This window comes from Cetorhinus maximus, chromosome 8, assembly GCF_964194155.1.
Source record: "Cetorhinus maximus chromosome 8, sCetMax3.hap1.1, whole genome shotgun sequence".
NCBI lineage: Eukaryota > Metazoa > Chordata > Chondrichthyes > Lamniformes > Cetorhinidae > Cetorhinus > Cetorhinus maximus.
Window position 1 is genome coordinate 12,238,112 of NC_135886.1, and position 19,264 is coordinate 12,257,375.

The following is a 19,264-nucleotide window of genomic DNA, read 5'->3' on the forward strand; positions in this document are numbered from 1 at the left end:
GTTGCACACATTAACACAGAAAGACAGAAATGTTACAGCACTGAAGGAGGCCATCATGTCTGCACCAACTCTCTGAATGAGCAATTCACTTAGTACCATTCCCCCGCCTTCTCCCTGTGAACCTGCACATTCTTCCTTTTTAGATAACAGTCTAATTTCCTTTTGAATGCTTCAATTGAGCCTGCCTTCACCACACTTTCAGGCAGCGCATATCAGACCTTAACTACTCACTGCATGTTCCCTCATGTCGATTTTGCTTCTTTTACCAATTACGTGAAATCTGTGCCCTCTCATTCTCAACCCTTTCACGAGTGGGAGCACTTTCTCCCAATCTACCCTGTCCAGACCACTCAGGATTTTGAATACTTGTATAAAATCTCCCCTCAGCCTTCTTTTCTCCACGAAAAACAGTTCTACCCTCTCCGATCTGTCTTCATAACTGACGTTCCTCATCCCGGGTACCATACTCATGAATACATATGTATAAACACATGAATTAGGAGCAAGAGTAAGCCTTTCCGCTATTCGAGCCTGCTCTGCCATTCAATAAGGTGATGGCTGATCTGACTGTCACCTCAACTCCACATTCCTGCCTACCCCCCGATAACCTTCTGCCCTCTTGCTTATCAAGAATCTATCTACCTCTGCCTTTTAAATATTCAAAGAGTCTGCATCCACCAGCTTTGGAGGAAGAAAATTCCAAAGACTCACAACACACTGCGAGAAATAAAATTCCCCTCATCTCTGTCCTAAATGGGCAATCCTTTAATTGTGAACAGTAGCCCCTAATACCACAGTATCTTTACAGTGCAGCAGGAGGCCATTCAGCTCATCGAGTCTGTACTGGCTCTCTGAAAGAGTATTCCACCCAGCCCAACTGCCCTGCCTTATCACCATAACTTTGCACATTCTCTCTTTTCATGGAGCAATCCAAAGCCCTTTTGAATACCTCGATCGAACCTGCCTCCATCACCCTTTCAGGAAGTTTGTTCCAGACTCCAACTACCTTCTAGGTGAAAGAGTTTTCCTCACATCACATTTACTTCTTTTGCCAATTATTTTGAACCTGTGCCCTCTAGTTCTTGATGTTCTCTTAAGTGGGAACAGTTTCTCACTATTTACCCTGTCCATACCCCTCAGGATCTTCAATACCCTCTATCAAGTCTCCTCTCAGCCTTCTTTTCTCCAAGGAAAACAGCCCCAACTTCTCCAGTCAATCCTCGTAGCTACAGTTCTTCATCCTGGGAATCATTCTTGTGAATATTCTCTATACTCCCTCCATACCTTCACATCCTACCTCAAGTATGGCACCCAGAACTGGATGCAGCCCTCCTGATGAGCCCTAACCAGTGTCTTATACATGTTCAACATGACCTCCTTACTCTTGTAATCAATGTCCCTATTAATAAAGCCTAAGACACTACATGCTTTATACATGCTCTCTCAACGTGCCCTGACATCTTCAGTGACCTATGTAGTTCTAGGTTCTCCCACAAGAGGAAACATCCTCTCCACATCGACCCTGTGAAGACCCCTTAGGATCTTATATGATTCAATCAAGTCATCTCTTACTCCTCTAAACACCAGCAGAAACAAGCCTAGCCAACCTTTCCTCAAAAGACAGCCCACCCATTCCAGGTATTAGTCCAGTAAACCTTCTCTGAACTGCTTCCAATGTATTTACATCCTTCCTTAAATAAGGAGACCAATACTCCAGATGTGGTCTCACTAGTGCTCTGTATAACTGAAGCATAACCTCCCTACTTTTGTAATAAATTCCCCTTGCAATAAATGATAACATATTATTAGCTTTCCTAATTACTTGCTGTCCCTGCATACTAGCCTTTTGTGATTCATGCACCAGGACACCCAGATCCCTCTGAATCTCTGAGCTCTGCAATCTCTCACCATTTAGAAAATATGCTTCTTTTTTGCAAAAAATGGACTATTTCATACTTTCCCACATTATAATCTATTTGCCACACCTTTGCCCAATTGTATTCCTTTGTAGCCTCCTTGCATCCTCTTCACATCTTACATCCTACCTATCTTTGCGTCATCAGCAAATTTAGCAATCATACCTTCGGTATCTTCATCCAAATCATTTATATGAATTGCACACCACTTGCTACATCTTGCCAATTAGAAAAAAACCCACTTATGCCTGTCCTCTGTTTCCTGTTAGCTAGCCATTTTTCAATCCATGCCAATTTGTTACCCCCTACACATGAGCTTTTATTTTCCACAATACCCTGTGATGTGGCACCTTATCAAATGCCTTCTGAAAATCTAAATACAATACATTCACCAGTTCCCCTTTATCTACAGCATATGTTGCCTCTTCAAAGAACTCCAATAAATTGATTAAACACTTATTTTGTTCATTCATGGGATGTGAGCATCACTGGCTAAGCCAGCATTTATTGCCCATTGAGAAGGTGGTGGTGAGCTGCTTTCTTGGACTGCTGCAGTCCATGTGGTGTAGATACATCCACAGTGCTGTTAGGGAGGGAGTTTCAGGATTTTGACTCAGTGACAGTGAAGGAAAGGCAGGATGGTGAGTGGTTTGGAGGGTATCTTCCAGGCGATGGTGTTCCCGTGTGCCTGCTGCCCTTGTCATTCTAGATGGTAGTGGTCATGGGTTTGGAAGGTGCTGCCTAAGGAGCCATGGTAAATTACTTCAACGCATCTTGTAGATGGTGCACACTGCTGCCACTGTGCATCGGTGGTGGAGGGAGTGAATGTTTGTGGATGGGGTGCCAATCAAGCAGGCTACATTGTCCAGGATAGTGTCAAGCTTCTTGAGTGTTGTAGGAGCTGCACTCATCCAACCAAGTGTAAAGTATTCCATCACACTCCTGACTTGTATCTTGTAGATGGTGGACAGGCTTTGGCAGTCAGGAGATACGTTACTTGCCACAGGATTCCTAGCCTCTGACCAGCTCTTGTAGCCACAGTATTTATATGGATAGTCCCGTTCAGTTTCTGGACAATGGTAACCCCCAGGATGTTGATAGTGGAGATTCAGTATTGGTAATGCCACTGAATGTCAAGGGACGATGGTTAGATTCTGTCTTGTTGGAGATGTTCATGATTTCCCTTCAACAAAACTCAATACTCCAGCTGAGTCTGAACTAGTGTATTATACAAGTTCAACATAACCTCTTTGCTCTTGTTTCTATGCCCCTATTAACAAAGCCTATGCTTTATTAACTGTGCGCTCAACCTGTCCTGCTGCTTTCAATGACTTGTGCACATATGCAATTAGGTCCCTTTGCTCCTGCACCCACTTTAGAATTGTATCTTTTTTTAACATGCATGATAAATAACTGGGATCACACAATAGCTGGATGTTTACTAAATCAAAGTATTTCTTATACCTACAACTAGAGGGCTTTCAATGCCAATATCTCTTTCCCCTAATGCTAATGCTACCATTGGACTTCTTACTCTTTTGGTTTCACATGTTATTGATAAAGTAACACCTAACAAACCTCTGCGACACCTTCCCAAATACAACCTTCATTGTACATTGGTGTGGTGCTGCTTGACTAATCTAACAAATTTGCTTGAGGCTGCCTGGAAGGAGCTGGTGGCAAAAGAAATTTAAGGCATTGGCCCCTTTCACTGCTACAGATAGTATCCTTCACCAGGTGAAATTGAGCTACAGATCTTCATCCAGCAATTGACATAAATCTTTAGTACAATACAGGAAAGCAGGAATACATTACAGTTATGTGGATAGACTATATGTTCTTCTTAGAGCAGAGAAGGAGGTTTGATAAAGGTGCTTAAAATCACAAAAAAGTTTACATAGAATAAATAACAGGAAACTGTTTCCAATGGCTGGAATGTCAAAAACCAGGGAGCAGAGCTTGAAGTTGATTAGCAAAGAATCAAAAGCAACTTGAGAGAAACCGTTTTTATGCAATGAGTGGCTTGGTTTTGGAATATGTTGCCTGATAAGCTGTTAGAAACAGAATCAACAGTAGCTTTCAAAATAGAATTGGACAAATATTTGAAGGAGAAAAAATTGCAGGAGTTTGAAGAAAGAGTGGGGAAGTGGGTCTAATTGGATTACCATTTGAAAGAGCTGGTGTAGACTAGATGGGCTGAATGACCTCCTTCTGTGCTATACTCCACTTTGATTCCATCACATTGGTGTTTAAGGGGCTTTCTTCTTCTTCACCTTCATCCAAAGGTGGGTCCAACCCATCATGCCACATCTCCACCATGGGTAGGGCAAGATGGCAGGTCTCAAACCCACTCCAACCAGAACAGGGATCAAATCCTGAAGCCCTGAAGAAGAGCAATACAAACTCGAAACATTAACTTTGTTTCTTTCTCCACAGATGCTGCCAGACCTGCTGAGTTTTTCCAACATTTTCTGCTTTCGTTTCAAACCTTCTGATCCCACCAGCCCAGCCCCTAAAAGAGTCTGAGTTGCTGTGGCAACATACACATGTTGTAGTCTGGAGCTATGGCAGAGACTCCAATTTCTTTCCATCGCATGGCTGACCAGGAATGTCTCCCACTCTTATCACCCGCCATTGGCATGAGGAAGCTTTGGCGAATGTTACAGGACATCTTGTAGTTTTTTTTTATTCATTCACAGGATGTGGGCTTCGCTGGCTGGGCCAGCATTTGTTGCCCATCCCTAGTTGCCCTTGAGAAGGTGGTGGTGAGCTGCCTTCTTGAACCGTTGCAGTGCAGTGTAGATGGCACATTGAGGTGAATGTTTTGGATCTTCTGACCAAAGTTGTAAGACTTTGGTTTTTGCACATCACATGGTTGACCAGCAATCTCTCCCACTCTTACCACCTGCCATTGGCGAGTGTTGGAAAGATTTGCAGGTTGATAACCAACATGTTTGGCTATGTTATGAATGCACCTTCCTTGGCCATCAAGTTCTGGAGTGGGACTTGAACCCAGAGCTTCTGGTTCAGGGGCAGGAATATTATCCACTGTCCCACAAGATCTCCTAAAGGACTTTTACTGTGTAGCCAATTGTCTTTCCTACATTACAACAATAACTATATTTCAAAAAATACTTGATTGGATGTACTTTTAGGATGTCCTGAGGTTGTGAAAGATGCTATATAAATGCAAGTTCTTTCTTTACTTTTTAAAGAGAGGCCTGAACCTGTAATAGGTAACTGCAGACATCCAGAAAAATCAAACATGCAGCTGTTTGAAAGTTCTGTCACTTTTCGGACAAGCTAAAGCTGAGCAGATTTATTCCTGTTCACTGACAGTAAGGCAGCTTCTCAAAACACCAGGCTCACTACTCAAATCAAAGATTTAAAACCAAACTCATTCGATTACTCTACATTCTTTGAACCTTTGTGACTTTTTAGCAGAGTCTGGAAGTGAATTTTGCAGTGTGTACTCTCCTTGTACTGCCCACTATTTCTCAGCCTGTTGCCTTGCCAATGACCCCATCCATCTCCCTGGCAACCTCCTGAGGCTGAACCAGACTGTTCGCAACCTTGGTGTCACAATTAACTCTGACCTGAGGCTCCGACCACATATCTGCACCATCACTGTTTTCACCACTGCACCACGGCCCACTTCTATGATTCCAATAGTGCCTGTAAACAGGAAAGTCTAAATCCGACCTTCCAGGGCTGTAATCCTCATGGAGTCAGCAGCGATATGTAGGAAATGATCTTCTTCTCTGACCCTCACTTCAATCAGGTTTCTTTCGTATCCTCACCAGAGCGAAAACCAAAGTCTTACAACTTTGGTCAGAAAATCCAAAACGTCCACCTCCATGTGCCATCTACAAGATGTCCTGTAACCTTCGCCCAGGCTTCCTCAGCAGCACCTCCCAAACCCACAACAGCCACCATCGAGAAGGGCAAGGCAGCAAGCGCACAGGAACACTATTACCTCCAGGTTCCTTCCATACACAACCATCTGGACACAACAAAAAGTTGTGCTTTACACAATTGCAGGACATCTCAATTTACCTTGCAGCCAATGAAGTAGTTCTGATGTGTAGTCACTGGTATTATGAGGGAAATGTTCAGCCAGTTTGAGCACAGCAAGCTCCCACAAACAGAAGGACCAGGTAACCTGTTTTTTAGTGACGTTGTTTGAGTGGTAACTATTGTCCAGGATACCAGGGATAACCTACTTGCCCTCCGTTGAAATGGAGCAATAAGATCTTTTACATGCACCTGAGAGGCCAGATGGGGCTTCAGATTAACATGAGATTCAAAAGGCACCTCTGACAGTGCAGCAGTCCCTCAGTACTGCACTGGAGTGTCAGCCTGGGTTTTGTGCTCAAGTCTCAATGAGGTGGGACTGGGATTTTTTGAATCAAAGGTGAGAGTGCCACAAACTGAGTCACAGCTGGCAGATAAGTTGTTATTTAAGGAAAACAGTTGAAAATTAGAATTTCAGGAGTGTCTTTAAGAATATTAGACAGGTGGTAAGTCTGTAGAACAGATGGTTTCGCAAACGGGTGGTGGAAAGTTCAAGTTTGAACTAGACATGAACGTCAACAAATGGGATTCAGGGTTATTAGAAATGTACCAAGGGTAAGGTGGGCTAGATGGGCTGAAGGTCTTTTCTTTTGTTATCACTAACAGGTTCGTCTTATTCAAGTTTGCTAAACTGTTCCCACCTGTCAATTTTAATTTCCATTTGTTAAATTCTGCAGCATCTGTGAAATTTACAAAGAACAAAGAAAAGTACAGCACAGGAACAGGCCCTTCGGCCCTCCAAGCCTGCGCCGATCATATTGCCCGTCAACTAAAACATTTTGCACTTCCGGGGTCCGTATCCCTCTATTCCCATCCTATTCATGTATTTACCCTGGGTTGGATTTGCCTCTGCCATTTTGCTTATTGTCAGGCAATTGAGAGGAAGCTGGGTTGGAGGGGGGCAGGGAGGGTGGGGTGGAGGGGGTTGGCGGTGCTAGTGGGGAGGCCTCGGTAATGCCCCCAGCACCCAAAAAAGTGCTGCATGGGCTTTTCCCCACCTTCAGAGGTTTCCTTATAAATATACACTAATGATGGGTACAGTCTAGCAAAGGCCCTATTTTCCATCATTCTCCCCCTCCTTCCCATAATCCATTATTCCATTGCCCACCCCCACAGTGACAATGACAGGGATGCGGGGGGTGGGGGTGACAGTCGCTCAATGTGTGGCAAATCAGAGGAACTGGGGAGTTCAAAGCCAAACGAGCTCCCCCAGGGAATGTGTTAAAGTTTCATTTGGCTACTTTTAATAAAAAATATTTACATTTTTGTGAACTTTCTTGGAATTCTTTTTTAAAGCCCTTTTTCAGCTCTCCTCATTTTGCATTATTAAGACTACATAAAAGTTTTCCTTTAAGTTGATATATTTTCGAGGTTGCAGACTGAGTCTCAGGAATTGGTGGGGCCTCTGTTAGACTTTGTCCTGTTCGGCCGGGTTTACTCTCAATGGTTCTTGTACCAAGAGCCCTAACCACCTTATCAATTCAAGTTATAATTTGAAACAATCTAAGCTAATTTTTCCTCCCCATTTCCTCTTAAAATTTCTTTTCATTTATGCAATGGCTCTGCGATTATCACGTGAATTAGTGATAAGATCAGAATGGCAGGAATGTGAGTTGGCAGCATCCGATGGAATGTAGTTCTTTACAGGTGCTTAACTTCTGAGGGTGACTGATTCTGACACAAGCCAAGATCAATGTTCTATTAAACATTGGGTAAATTCTGCTGAGCAACAATTTATGAAAGTTTGACAGGGCCCTTTCCTGATACTGAAACTCCCCCTTGCTGTGCCTAGATTCATCATGTTGCATTCATTCTTTAATGGACTATATTTAAAGATGAGGTGAAACATGGAGGGGTGGAGGAATGAATGACATAGAACCTGCAGCACGGAAACAGGCCATTCAGCCCAACTGGTCCGTGCTGGTGTTTATGCTTCACACGATCCTGCTCCCGCCCAACTTCATCTCACCCTATCAGCACATCCTTCTGCTTCATCCCCCCACCCCCTCCTATTTATTTATCTAGCTTATCTGTGTGCCTGCTAAAAGAAATAGCTTCTGTGCTAGTCACCTCAACTAATCTTCGTGGTAGCTTTTTTTTATTCCATCATGGCATCGCTGGCTGGGCCAGCATTTATTGCCCATCCCTAATTGCCCTTGAGAAAGTGGGGGTGAGCTGCCTTCTTGAACCGCTGCAGTTTATGCAGTGTAGGTACACCCGCAGCGCTGTTCGGAAGGGATTTCCAGGATTTTGACCCAGCAACATTGAAGGAATGGTGATGTATTTCTAAGTCAGGATGGTGAGTGGCTTGGAGAACTTCCAGGTGGTGGTGTTCCCATGTGTCTGCTGCCCTTGTCCTAGTGAGTTCAATGTTCATCTATGGCTCAGTGTGTGACACTCCTGCCTCTGAGCAGAGCTGGCTCAGAGCCTGACTAACCGGGTAGGCACCCAGGGCACAGTGTGCTGAAGGGTGCCGAGAAATGGAGAGAGGGAGAGAGAAAAAATAAATGGAGAAAAAGAAAATAAATGAATAAATGGAAAATGGAATTATTTAAGGCATATGACACTGCATTACAATCTTAATTAGTGTTATTCAACTTCATATTAGCCAATAGTGCACTTAAGAACACTGATATCACAAATAGAAGATTTCAAATGTTTAGTTATTATGAGTTTCTGTTATGATATCTTACTCAGAATACATGTCAGAAAAACTATGCATAGTGCCTCTGTGGAACTGTCTACTGCAGCTTCATTAATTAGTGGTGCCACTGATTACTTAACTGATTATCATGCAAATGGTTATGGAAAGGTATGAGCTTCAGCAAAAGAATTAGCTGCAGAACAAGATGCAGAGCCTATTCTTAAAAGTAGAAGAGTAAGGCACAAAAAAGGCCATTTGAATATGAGAGTGTTGACAAAGTTCCTAATGCAGAAAACCCTGAAAGCCTGTTCAAAAATGGTGTGTTTAATGTTATGGTAGACGCAGCCATAATAGGCCTGATTTCCAGCCAATGGCCTTTTGGCTGGCTCACCGCATCTACCACTGGGGGACCCACCGTGGTGGGGCCACAAATTCCCGCCCAATGACTCGATCAGGAAGGTCTGAACAGTTACAAAACTTCAATAACTCATGGGGCGGAATTTTTTGCTCGGTGTGTGGGCGCATGGCCAACACGCTCAAGTGTAAAATAGCGCACGATGACGTCGGGAGAGTGTCCCAACGCTATCGCGCACTCGCGCAATATTTCGGTTGGCAGGCGTGTGCGAACTGTGCCCACCATTAATTAAGAGGCCACTTAAGGCCATTAAAAAGCCAATCGATGCCAATTTTTCATTCCCCGTGCGATTTTGCGCTCGTCGCACAAGTAAAATGGGCAGGCGGTCAGCCAATAATTTCAGAAACCTCATCCACGGGCGGTATAAAAGGGGTGAGTAGCATTGCCAGCGTCTGTAGTGGGCAGTTTTGTACATAGTTTGCTGCTGGTGACTTATTGGTACTTGGCAGCTTCATATCTGTTAGGGGCTTCATCTCTGTTAGCATTTCCAGGTTTCATTATGGACTCCTTAATGTCTCCAAGGCCCCTGAGGATTCAGACCGTGTGGACCCTTCCAGGTATCAGACAGCCTTCTGTTACCCTAGTAATGGGGATTATGGTCTCTGCTGGTGTCACCTCCTCTGAGGAGGAAGAGAGGGGCAGAAGGGAGAGGAGGCCATGTGTCCCAGTGCAGCTTCCAAACGAGGGACCTATGGGAGGACAGGCGTAGGCACAAGGGGTGCAGGGCCAGCAGGAAGTCCAAGGCAGAAGGAGCCACAGAAGATGCCACTATCCTGCTGCCAGGGTTTACAGGCGGCGATGCAGCTACCTCAATATGTCTGAGGTGCAATGCTGAAGGAGGTTCCATCTCTCCAGGGAGAATGTGACCTCCATTTGTCAGATGATTGGGCCTGAGATCAGCTCCGACTATGCCTCAACTTCTATGCCTCCGGCTCTTTCCAGGGGTCAGTGGGGAATCTATCTGGAGTTTCCCAATCAGCTGTCCACAGTTGCGTCAAACTGGTGACAGAAGCTCTGTTCAGGCGAGAACTGACATTTATCCTTTACCGTATGGATGAGGCCAGCCAGGCTGAGTGAGCCAGAGGCTTTGCAGCGATTGCTGGGTTCCCCAGCGTCCAGGGTGCAATCGACTGCACACAATTGGCCAACAAGGCGCCAGCGGCTCAGTCGGGTGCCTTCGTCAACAGGAAGAGCTTCCACTCCATGAACGTGCAGATAGTGTGTGATCACAAGATGCAGATTCTGCAAGTCTGTGCAAGGTACCCAGGCAACTCCCATGACGCGTACGTCCTTAGACATTCCCAGGTACCGAGGCTCTTCAGTGCTCCAGCCCGACTGGATGGATGGCTGCTGGGTGACAAGGGCTATCTATTGAAAAGGTGGCTCATGACGCCTCTCTGCCACCCAAGAACAGAGGCAGAGTAGCGATACAATAGGAGCCACGCCTCCTCAAGGGCGGTGAGAGAGAGGACCATAGGTCTTCTCAAGATGCGCTTCCGATGCCTGGGCCGTTCAGGGGGTGCACTGCAATACCCCCCAGAGCGGGTGTCACTGATAGTGGTTACATGCTGCGCTCTCCACAATCTGGCACTGGCAAGGGGGGACCCACTGGAGGATGAGGATCTTGACGCAGCTGCACAGGCCACGGAGGATGAATCCAGTAGTGAGTCAGAAGAGGAGCACGGTGAGGAGAACACTGAGGGCATGGAGGCAGACCTCTGTAACCTCCAGGGAGGAAGGGACACCTTGACCAATGCTCCCTTCGTTAGGCTAACAAAGATCAGCTTCAACTTCAAGCCAGGGCTGCTGCCTCCACCCCGGGTCTCTGAAATGACCCTTCCATTTGCACCCAAAGTCCACTCGGTGCCTGTGCAATGAAATATCCTGCATTACAGACTGGAGTACCCTGCACCAGGAAAAAAATAGTGTGAAATATACTCAGGACATCAAAACCAAAGCAAATTTAATGTTATCGTCACATTGAACTCATTATGGCATTGCAATTACTGGTGTTGATATCCACACCAGCAGACAAATAAACCAAACATAAATGAACAGAATATCGCCCGTGACCTGACCCTCTTGTGTTCTTGGTGCCTTAAACTTACGTTCGCAAGCGCTATGTCTTGGTGCCCCCCCCACCGCACCCCCTCGCTGGCACCGGTGTTGGAGACAGCCTGCTGACTCTGCTGTCTTGTTGGCCTTGATGACCTTGGCGGTTGTCCTCTGGCCCGTGGAGCCTGTGCTGGCCCTGCCTGGGAGGGAGCGGCCAGTGCCATGGCTGGCAGCTCCCCAGTCGCCGCAGCCTCATCAGATGCCACAGTCACTGGTAGAGGGGCAGTGGGGCTGCTGCTGTCTTCCAGAGTGCCCTGAGAGGAGCCCGCAGAGATAACAAGCAGCTCATGCGCCGTGAGGTCACTCTGGTCCTCCCTGCTCACCATTGATGGACGGGCACCTAGCTGGGATGCTGGGTCCCTCATTCATCTCCCACACTGGCACTGACCACCTAAGGTCATTGCCTGTGTGAGGGCTTGCAGATCCGAGCGCAACCCCAGGAACCCCTAATTCTGTCCTGGGGCTGCCTCTGCATGAGAGTTGTCACTCTCTTAATGGAGGAGGCAGTGCGCTCGGCCATGAGGGTCAACACAGTGCTGATGCTCCGCATGGACTCCTCCATAACAGAGACCATGCCACGCATACCCTCATGGATCTCCGCCAGATCCTCCTGCACATCCCACTGGACATCCAGCATTTGCCGCCTAATGGACGACTCCAGAGGCTCATCATCTACCTTCAACTGAGCAGCGACCTGGTCCCCAGTGGCCCTTCGAGTGCCGGTGCCCTGGGCATTCTCTGCCTCTGCCTGCACCCCCTGCTCAGACCTGCTGAGCAGCAGCAGGTTGGGCGGGTCTCCGCTTGTACATACCCCCTCTGCTTGGCTATATCTCATCTTCTCCTCAAAGGACAGAGGGACATTGATTAGACCGCTCTCTACCTGCAGCACCACTGCAGCCTGGCCAACCCCAGCTGAGGAACACCTCACAGGGCACATCCGAATCGTGGCCCTCGAGCCACAAGACACTCAGCCCAAGCACCCTTGGCCAGCTCCGGTGTCATTGACAGTTGGCACTCAGATTCTAGCACCCCTGAGGTCCACGAGGGGATAGCCACACCTTAATATTTCTGCACACTGACCCATTCCAACGTGGTACTCACCCTCCCTGAGCACAGCAGGTCATTGAACTGCTTCTGGCACTGCACCCACCTGCGCCGCACCACATCATGGCTGCTCACCAGTGCTGCCACCTCCTCCCGTGCCCTTATTGTGAGGTGCGGTGGCCTCCTCCTCCCATCTCTGGGGACAAGGGTGGCCCCTCCTGGCTGCCACCTCCACCAGCAGGACCGTGAGGCACTAACCCAAAAAGCAGGGGGGAGGGCTGCCCCCACCCTTAACCTGCCCTGCCCCCTTATCGCCCACCAGCATGAAATCACAGTCGGGGGCCGATCGCGGGTGGTGAGCCGTTTTCCGGCTATTCCCTATTCCTGCCGACCACCCTCGCCCGCCAACCCCAAGATTCTGCCCATGAGGATTTTTTTCGTAAGCTAGAATAGTTGCCAGGTAAAAATGAACTGACGGGTGCACGTCCAAGGTTGGAGGGTAAGTCAAAGTATCAAGAAAGCTTTGCGAGAAAGCACATCAAGGCTGCGACTCACCGAGTGAATTAGAAATTGTAAACGCAATATTTGCGGAAAGTGTAAAGTCCCCAATACAAGCAGTTAGATTTATCAACATTAACAGCAGGATGTTGTGTCAAATCTGTGGGCTGCATTAAGGATAACACTTACAGTCCCAATAAGTGTGGCCTCGGGAGAGAGAAGCTTTAATAAGCTGAAACTGATAAAGACATAATTAAGGTGTTTTCATGACACAAGAAAGACTAAATTTTCTAGCAATTTTGTCAATGGAAAATGACCTTGTCAGAAATGTAAATTCGGAAAGTGCTTTAAAAAGGTTATTAAAAAGATCTAAAGTCGAGGAAAAAAAGTTAGTTGGGATAAGTAAGGATTTGCATGTCTGTTGTTGCGTTTGATTTAACTTTGTTTTTTTCTCTCTCCTTCTCTCTTTTTTAAACCTATTTGTACAGGGCAATAACCTAAGTTCTCTTTTTCCTTTCTTCTATTATATTGTCATGAAAAAAAAATGTTTAATTTTAAACATCTTAAAGTTTCAGTCAGGATAATGTATGTATTTGAATGTCTGTTGCGTTTTTTTTTCATTTATCTGTAATAAATTCTTTATTGCTATATTTGTAGTTTTTTTTTGTCATTATGAAGTAATTATGAAAATGGCAAAAAGTCTTCAGGATGCTGAAATTCAACTTACCCAGGGCGCCAACAAACCTAGAGCCAGCCCTGCCTCAGAGTCAGAAGGTTTTGGATTCAAATCCCATTCCAGGACTTGTGCACAAAAATCTAGGCTAACGCTCCAGTGCAGTGCTGAGGGAGTGCTGAACTGTTGGAGATGCCATCTTTCAGACGAGTTAAACTGAGGTATTCTCAGATGTAAAAACAAAAAACTGCGGATGCTGGAAATCCAAAACAAAAACAGAATTACCTGGAAAAACTCAAGGGTCATGAGGACTCGAAACGTCAACTCTTTTCTTCTCCGCCGATGCTGCCAGACCTGCTGAGTTTTTCCAGGTAGTTCTGTTTTTGTTTTATATTCTCAGATGGATGTAAAAGATCCCATGGTACTATTTCAAAGAAGAGCAGGGGCATTCTCCCTGCTGTCCTGGCCAACATTTACCCCCTCGATCAACTTCACAAAAACAGATGACCTGGTGGTTATTGCACTGCAGCCTGTGGGAATTTGTTCTATGCAAATTGGCTGCTGTGTTTCCTACATAACAACAGCGAATACAATTCAAAAGTACTTTATTGGCTGTAAAGTGCTATGAAACATCCTGCGGTCATGAAAGGTGCTGTGTAAATGCAAGTCCCTTTTTTTATTGTCTGGGTAAAGAAGTTTGTCCTGAATTCCCTATTGGATTTATTGGCCACTGACCCCAATTTTTATGGCCCCTAGTTTTGGTGACCCCATCAAATACTTTCTTAATCTTCAAAGTCACCCACCGGCTGGGTAGTTGAGAGGTTTGAATGGTCTTTTAGAGTCAACTCAGGCTAGAGCTCATGATTCGAACAGTTGATGATGGAACTCATCCTAATTTTTACTGTTCATTGGGTAACACTGTTGCCAACAAATAAGAAGCCACTCCAGAGGCTTGAGCACATAATTTCGGCTAACATTTCAGTGCAGAACCGCGGAAGTCCTGCACCATCAGAGGTGTCGTCATTCAGAAGGAATATTGAAGTGAGATTTAGAAAGAAGCTTAATATGGACCCTTCACTCATGCTGTCATTACCTCTGGACTTGACTATTCTGACTCACTCCTGTCTGGCCTCTCACATTTTACCTCCATAAATTTGAAGTCATCCAAAACACTGCTGCCCATGTCTGAACTCAAATCAAATCATATGCTCACTGACTTACATTGGCTCCCAGACAAACAACGCTATGATTTTAAAACTCTCATCCCTGTTTTCAAATCGCTCCAAAGCCTCATCCCTCTGTAATCTCCTCCAGCCCCAGACGCCTCCAAGATACCTGCACTCTTCTAATTTTGGCCTCTGGAGCATGCCTGATGTTAATCGCTCCACTGCTGGTGGCCATACCTCCAGCTGCAGAGTCCCTAAGCTATTGATTTCCCTCCCTACACCTTTCTGCCTCTCTACCTCCCTTTCTTGCTTTAAGACACTCCATAAAACCCAGCTCTTTAACCAAGCTTTTGGTCATCTACCCAATATCTTCGTTTTGTGGCTCAGTGTCATACTTCATTTTATAATGCTCCTGTGAAACACTTGGGACATTTTAATATGTTAAAGTTGCTATATGAATATATGTTGCTGTTGCTATCAGTGAATATAAAACATGCAATGAAGAACATTTGATTATTTACAGTATGAGAATTGCTTTTCGCTATTGGAGTTCACAATCATCATCTAAGTAACAATTTTACATAGATCTTCAAAATCTTCAATTCCTTTAGTAAATACACATAGTAGCTCCAGAGTTACAGCTTATAAATCTTTACACAAGGTAGCTCAGAAAAATATACATTTCCTGCTTGGGAAAGGTTACTTAAGCTACCCTGTGAATACACAACAGTAATATTAGTACATCAACAACATCTTGATAGTAAATAGCAGCTTAACGTAGTAAGATGATCCAAGACGTTACCAGAAAAAGTTTTGGCAGCCAACGACATAAGGAGATATTAGGAAAGATGATCAAAAGCTTGGTCAAAGAGGTAGGTTTTGAGGAGGAGCATCTCAAAGGAGGAAAGAGAGATGGAGAGGTTTAGGGAGGGAATTCCAGAGTTTAACAAAGATTTTTACTCTTCACTACTCCTGCCTTTCCCAACTGTGGGAGGCTAGGTTGGTGCACAGACTGGAATCTTGAGATTCCATTGGGTGTCATCTCAAACATTGTAGGCCTTTCTCTAACTGATTATTCAAGGAAGCAACTGCTCTACTTCAGACTTGGTCGCAGCTAGAGAGACTCCCAGGAGGACAGTGGAAGTGCTTTAGTGATGTTCTCAAAGTATCCCTGAAGAGTTCAAACATCCTTGTCGACATATAGGAGCCACTGGCTTGTGACCAACCAAAATGGAGAAGGTTTATTCAGGGAGGCACCGAACACATAGAGAGAATTAATCAGGAACATGCAGAGGCAAAATCAAGGCATCAGAGGGAGCGCACAAACCTCTAAACAGGTCATCTACCCAAACCTCCAAGCACCACCTGCCCCACATGTGGCAGAGTCTGCAGACCGCACATTGGACTTAGCCATTTCAGAGCCCATCGAACCGGAGTGGAAGCAGAAGCATCCTCGATCCCGAGGGACTGCCTAAGGAGGCAGGCTAGTAAAACATTATAAATGACGCTGTAAACTTCAGCACAGGATTTCACTGAAGAAAAGCATTTTGTAGAAGGTTTAAAAGAATAGATTGAAAGTCATGTGGTGACATTACAATGATCTGTCTTCTATTTTACATTTAAGAAGAGACTGTTATGTTTAAGTTGAGGGATCTCTTTGATCATTACACCCAAACTAGCTACAGCCATGAAAGCTTTGTGAATATTTGGTTCTCACTGAGACTGAGCACGTCTGCTCAGTATGAGGTCTGAAGCAAAGAGCTGTTATGACCATTTGTGAATGCCTAATTATAGCTTTTATGTGTTGATGGAGATCATTGTTGTTCCCTATTCTACTGCTGGTACATGAAATATTCAGTGTCTGTTTCTCTAACTGGGTTCAACAGCAGACGGAAAATGAGGAGAAATGGCTTAATTAGCCATAGAATCAGACCCCGTCATCAAACTGGCTTGTCCTTTGAATCCTGTTCTATCTCCAGGAGCACCTTACTGTAGAGCTGTTTAATCAGAAGGGATGTTAAGAAGCACACAAGTTTTCAGAAGTCACTTGGCTGTAATATTTTGGCAAAGCTTATTTTGTTCCAATAGAAGTTAGAATCATAGACTTATAGATTCTACAGCACAGAAGGAAGCCATTTGGCCCATCATGCTGGTGCCAACTCTTTGAAAGAGCTCAGCTTTGGTTTTTGTCTCCTGCTACAGCCATTCTCAGTGCCATGTAGACTGGGTGAAGGGCTTTTGTATCTCCATAAACTGAATAGTTATACCAGCTCTACATTTGTTAGCCTGCAACAGGAGAATGAAAGAGTCAAGGACAAATAGTAAACATGCTGGAGAGTAACTTATCATCAATCTCTCTTTAAATGGAGAGAGATTGCAGAATTTGGTTGTCCAGAGGGATCTGGGTATCCTGGTACATGAATCACAAAAGTTAGAATGCAGGTACAACTAGTGATTAGGGAGGCAAATGAAATGTTGGCATTTATTGTAAGAGGAATGGAATATAAAAGTAGGGAAGTTTTACTGCAGCTGTACAGGGCCTTGGTGAGACCACATCTGGAATACTGTGTGCAATTTTGATCTCCTTATTTGAAAAAAATATATAATTGCATTGCAGAGAAGGGTCACAGCTCATTCCTGGGATGAGGGGCTTGTCTTATGAAGAAAGATTGAACAGGTTGGGCCTTTACCCACTGGAGTTTAGAAGAATGAGAGGTAATCTTATTGAAACACAAATGATCCTGAGGGGAGTTGATAGGGTAGACGCCAGGAGGATATTCCCAATTATGGGAGAGACTAGAAGCAGGGGATGCAGTTTAAAAATAAGAGGTCTACCATTTATGACGGGGATGAAGAGAATTTTTTTTTCTCTCAAAGAGTTGTTAGTAAGTGGAATGCTCTTCCCCAGACAACAGTGAAGTCTGGGTCATTGAATTTATTCACGGCAGAGTTAGACAGATTTTTAAAAGGTAAGGGAGTCAAGGGTTAGCGGGACAGATGTCAAAGTGGAGTTGAGACCACAACCAGATCAGCCATGATCTTACTGAATGGCAGAACAGGCTCAAAGGGCTGAATGGCCTACTCTTGCTTCTAAGTCCTATGTTCCTATGTTCAATCAATTACAAACAACTCACAAATTGGGCATGAATATAAAGCTGCCAGGAGAGCACAGTCCAGTGTCCGAAGTTGTAGCGACCCACAGGCCCACTAACACCAGTGCCGAGCACTGTGTCGGACCCACATACCTAGATAAAGCAGTATCAAGAGGTCAGTGTGTGATGTTAAAAGGGACTTGACTATTCTGAGGCTCCCCTGGCTGGCCTCCCACTTTGCACTTTCTGTTAACTCAAGGTCATCCAAAACTCTGCTTCCCATATTCCAATTCACACCAAGTCCGGTCCACCCATCATTCTCTGTGCTCACTGACCTAAGCTAGCCCCTGGTCCAGCAGTGCCTTGATTTTGAAATTCTTTTTCATGTTTCCAAATCCTTCCATGGCCTCACTTCACCCTCCGAGATCTCTGCGCTCCTCCAATTCCAGCCTCTTATGCATCCATATCGCTCCATCATCATTGGGCATGCATTCTGTTGTATATGTGTTCAGTAAGCCTCATGAAGAGGTTCTGAGTCTTGTGTGGTTGAACATTAAGTGTTTATTGATAATATATTGCTATGTACATACATACAGTGTATAGTGTATAGCCCAATCTATGAACCAACTCCATGCTTGCTTCTACACAGGTCTCTGTCCAGCCCACAACTGACTCAAGTCTCAGGTCATATATCTCTTTACATCACACTGTGGGTGGTACTGTTTCCCAGTCCCCCATTAGTTCTTGCTATGCCATAAATCCTTATACTACACATTCAGCTGCATAGATCCTAAGTTCTGGAATTTCCTCCCTAAATCTCTCCACTTCATTTTTCTCCTTAGGGTTAGGGGCACAGATGTCAAAGTGGAGTTGAGACCACAACCAAATCAACCATGATCTTATTGAATGGCAGCACAGGCTCAAAGGGCTGAATGGCTTCTAAGTCCTATGTTCCTATGTTCAATCAATTACAAACAACTCACAAATTGGGCATGAATGTAAAGCTGCGGGGGAGAGCACAGTCCAGTGTCCGGAGTTGTAGCGACCCACAGGCCCACTTTGACCCATCATCTATGTCCTAATAGATCCTTGTGTGACTCAGTGTCAAGTTTTACTTGGTAATGCTCCAGGGAAGCACCTTGGGACATTTTGCGATGTTAATGGTGCCACAGAGATCTGCAAAATCGCTGTAACTCCAGGGCTGAGTGTGCAAGTGCTAAAGGAGTTGCTTAGAAGGTGTGAAAGGTTGTGGGATCAGCAGGGCCCAGGAGATGGGGTGCAGACGATGCCAAACACCAGGACCTGGAGCTAGTGGGGGCTGGGCTCAGTGTTGTAAATGGAATCTCTTGTCATCGTCCAGACTGAGCAACTATTTTGTCCCTGTCAAGGCTCACCAATCAAATCACCAAATAATCACAGAAAGGTCTTAATAAAATGGTAACTACCATTGATGGCATTTGTTACAAATATCAAATGATATTTATGCAGCATGTGTCATTAATATTAAAAGCAGCAATGATATAATGCTGTGTTAGCTTGTGTGCACCCTATAGGTGATCCCACCATGACTATTAAACAAACCAGAGAGTACAAATTTTACATTAACAGCATTATGCAATATTATTAA